Genomic DNA, 5,018 nt, shown 5'->3' with positions numbered 1-5,018 from the left:
AGAAAATGTTGTGCTCATTATATTTAAACCTGGAAGAGTGCGCAATCCGGGAACTTTCATGTAAATTACGAACAAAATCAACAAGGATACGATGCTGATAATGTTTAAAACAGTTGTAAAGGTTTCCAGAGTTTCCGTGTATTCGTGCGGAACACTTAACATGATGTAACGTTCGTCTGACTGGACACAAACTCGTAATCTGCTGTTAAAATCTGTCACATAGTCGCCTATGAAGAAGGTTTCTTTAGTCTTTTCTGAAGAAATATACCCCCCTTTGCTGTCAATTTCAACTTCGCTTATGTTAAACATTCTCTGACGACATAAAAGTAAATTACTTACATAAACTAAGGTTGATGGCTTCATATAAAGCAGCGACCTATATTTTTGATCGATGAATTGTGCATATACATCGGGTAGTAAATATTTTTGTGATTTCAAATATTTGCTAAAGTTTGACAAGCTAATGCCTTTTAACTTAATTTGCTTAAGTTTGACAAGCTAATGCCTTTTAACTTAATTGAAATGTATTCATCTTCTTGTGTTTTAACGTTCACGGACAAATTGGATGGTAAATCTATGAGATATCTTTCTACCTTATCCCTATCAAACGATTTAGAATACGTCAATTCAAAATATAAATTCAATTGCAGTGTAAGCTGAAAATATCCCTCGATAAATGTTGATATAATTGGAGCTATAGGTAGAAAGAAATATTCGTTGAAAATAATAGTGCTGTTGATAGAAAATCGCAGACGTAAGCTTTTTTCCACAGATTTACCAGCTTGCCCCAGAAGTATGTTGGTATCATTGCTTGTTGATCTAACGTTTAGTTCACATAGTATATATAGTGCATAGGTCAGGTTGGGGGGAAATGTAGATTCCGCTATAATAGTGGTATTTCACTATTATAGTGAAATTACGCTACATTTCCTGCCGTAGATACTAGATACCCTCAATTCCATCCGATACCATGCAAGGTGTTTGAACCGCAAGTCATGGTGGCTATTAAAATGAGCAAAAACTGTCATGCTTGCATGTTTTGAATTTTAGCTAGAACTGTCCAATAGGGACAAATACCCCCGCTGGGTTTTTCAGAGTAGGTGCCAATTCAGAAATATTTTATGGATCTAGTAAGAGGTGTTCACTATTGTCTAATAAAGTGCCCCGCCACAGCATGATACGCCCATCAAATATTGTTCAATAATCATAAATTGGTTAGGGTGCAAGAAAATCAAGTAACTTTGATTAACAGATTGACACAGATTTCAATGATCTAATTTCCATTTCTTATTATGTTTAAAATATTGTACATACATCTCTAAAAGACTTACAGTGTAGGGATTAATTAAAACAAATAATACATCATATATAATTCTAATTAAACTGGCTGTGTTAGAGCTTAACAAATATCCATCTGCAGCTTTAAATTGTTTATTGCATATTTTATGAAATAATGGAAATGTTACAGTCTAATAAAAAAAAATCAAAAATTAATTATTCTTTAGACTATAAAATTCTAAGTGAGACATGACTGCAATTTGTTGCAAATATATAAAAATTGAAATGTAATTTTTTTTTCAATGAACGCATGTATAATTCATTTTAATTATATTATACAATACTAATTCAGTTTCAATCATACACTAAAACATCAATTTGTTTTAATTACATTACACCAATTGAAAGATCTTTATCTGAACTACAGCCATCAAGAAACTCTTAATTAACACAAGCAACTATAAGGCCATTTCTTTTTGCCCAACTCCCAAGAGATAAATTAAGATAACACTGCATCAGATCAGATCTAGAGATGCTCTTGCCAGTTAACTCCCGACAATGAACTCATTAATTCTCTCTAATTTGACATGCACATTTCTGCTATCAAAAATTCTCCTTGACCAGTGCTTGATAATTATGCCCATGGGACAAACTGAATTCCTCTCAAATCATTAACATTTGTTACAGAATCTGCTGTAAAGTATATGATGAAAAAATAAGTTTTTACTTCATTTAGCATTTTTTAATAAGGATACAACTATATTTTAACATTTTTAGGATTATGAAATTTAAAATTTTAAAGACTTTTTTTTTTTAAAAAAAAATCACTTAAATTAAAGGTCACAGTGACCTTGAAATAGGTCGTGACACACTGTCTACCCAAGATGCATAAATTGTCCAAGTTTGATGATTGTAAGTCTAATACTTTTCTAGTTATGAGCCAAACAAAATCACAAAAGAAAAAAGAAAAAATGCCTGTAAAATGCAGAAAAATCATCCAATCATGATGAAAATCCCAGGTGCACACCTTCATATGGTGAATAATAAGTGTATAAATTTTCAGACAAATCCATCCAATAGTTTCTGAGAAACGGTCCGGACAAAATTTTGTCTACAGACAGACGGACATGGTGATTCCAATATACCCCCCTAAACTTCGTTTGCGGGGGTATAATAAATTTTCTACCGTTGCGTTTAATAATGCGAGTACTTTTTTTTAACGGAAGTTGCATTTTTAACATAGCAACCGATGATTACAGGGTATTTAACCCTGTTTGAATTTCACACATTCCTCGTGAATGTGCACAAATGGATGCTTGTTACAATTGTCAACTTGGACTGGAAAGGGTTTATGGAATTAAACAAGAAAAGTGCTATTTCTGTCTGCATGGTTACGGGTATTGAGGCCCATTATGGTAAACATAAAGCCTCATTATCATCGGTCGCCACTGCTGCGGCCGATCTTCTTGTGGTTGTGTTAGATAGTGTACATGGGAAATGAGAATGTATTTTTATAATAGATCAATAAAATAATTCTTCATTGATAACATGTAGAAAATCATAAGTAAAATTTGCTTTAAACTAAATATTAATTGTTGTTATAATGTTTCAAGTTCATTGTCATTTCTCATCAGGATATTTGATAATTTTGACTAAATCTATATAAAAAGAGTTTACAAAAGGTACTATATAGATATAAAAGGAAATTATGATTTTCCGGATAGCAATGACGTGGTTCATTGTGCAATGTGCATGGCTAAAAAAATGAAAAACTCTTCAACTAGTAAAAATTGTTTTGAATATGTTACAGCTGCGAATGATACAAGGATACTTTTGTTTCTACATTTTGCAAAGCGCCTTTTAGCATAGTCTATTCTTCAGAAACCAAGGGCACTATCACGTGATAAAGATCCAGGGTATCTGCATGTGTTTTTGTCTTTTTAATTTTTTTTTGACTGTCTTCAAAGCAATATAAATAAATAATTGAAAAAATAAGTAAATAGAGATTTTCATGCATTTGCTCATCAGATGGACTCATCGATGTAATAAAGTCAATGATGAATAATATTAATAATTTATTGAAGATGAAAATATACGCTTCTAAAGACCCTAGTTCAGCTTTGAATATCTTGTGCTTCCATTGCATGGATATGCTTTCAAAATTGTGAAAGTACTTTTTTAACAAATACTTGTTTGCGACCGATTTGATGCTTTTGCATCATTTTTTTAATTGTTGAAAATTTGAATTGATTCAATGATATTTTAGACACTTTTTGCTGAATATTGAGCAGTAGCGATTGGTTATTTGATGTTTCCTTGTGGTTTAAACAACAACACTTTGGTATAAATCTAGAAGTCTAAAAAAAACTGATAATTTTGGTGCGATTTTTTGCGACATACTTTCAATTCATATGAATATATTTAAATTTATATATTTTTCGAATAACAAGAAAAAAACTAACGCTATTTCTCTCAGATTTTAAAATTAAATCGTTCTTGACTAAGTGCATAAACATAAAGCATTAATAAATAAGATACGTTTGTGCGAAGTTGAAATGATTGTCAATTGATAATTATTTGAACATGTGTTAGAAAAAGGTTACAAACACTCTTGTAAACTATTCCCGCGACACCAAAGTAAATTAAGTCTTTTTTTCTGAAATAAACAATTAACCAGCCGAAATTAAAAAATATATATGTTTTCTACGATCGTTTTTTATAAGTAATTTTTTGGATTATATCTCATAAATTGATTTTGTTAAGAGGATATAATCGACTTTAACAATTTACTCTTTTTTATGTTTTCCATATTGGGTCTTTACGTTTACCATAACGAGCCTCCATACCCGTAACCATGCAGACAGAAATAATCTTCTTCTTGTTTAATTCCATAAACCATTTCCAGTCCGAGAAGACAATAGTAACAAGCATCCATTTATGCACTTTAATGAGGAATAAATGAGATTCAAACAGGCTTAAATACCCTGTAATCATCGGTTGCTATGTTAAAAATGCGACTTCCGTTAAAAAAAGAGTATTCGCATTATTCAACGCAACGGTAGAAAATTTACTTAAATTCAAAACATGCAAGCACGACAGTTTTTGCTCATTTTAATACCCACCATGACTTGAGATTCAAACACCTTCCATGGTATCGGATGAAATTAAGGGTATCTACGGCAGGAAATATAGCGTAATTTCACTATAATAGTGAAATACTACTATTATAGCGGAATTTACGTTTCCCCCCAACCTGTAGGTAATTCGTTGTGGATGTCGTTTGACAGGTAAACACTCTTCTCCAACTAAAATCTTCCCGGGATAACATACCTCGTCCGTTTTCTGAAATAAGAATACTATTTTTATTAAAGTCACAAAAGAAACATCATACAATTATGGCCGTAAGATGAAGCCATCCCCTAGATATACAGACCTTAGAGAAAACATATCGACCTTGCAGCCGCCGAAATATGTCCGCAATATTGCCGACATGGCTTAAAACAAGAATAATCAATTAATAAATCAATTTAAAGATTTAAGGCAAGAATATTAACGTTTTGCATTCATGATTTATAATGCAATAGGAACCGGGATAAAAGTAAATTTTGCCAAGAACCTTGACATAAAGACGGTGACACAGGTAATGTACCAAAACGTTAAAAGCCCTTTGGTGAGGGATTGCCATGCTGGGTGATTTTAAATTTGAATTACGCCCAGGAACTTAATGGACAATGTTATTA

This window comes from Saccostrea cucullata, unplaced genomic scaffold, assembly GCF_032062105.1.
Source record: "Saccostrea cucullata isolate Sc308-1 unplaced genomic scaffold, CSIRO_AGI_Scuc_v1 ctg1893, whole genome shotgun sequence".
NCBI lineage: Eukaryota > Metazoa > Mollusca > Bivalvia > Ostreida > Ostreidae > Saccostrea > Saccostrea cuccullata.
Note: the sequence above shows the minus strand (reverse complement) of the source record.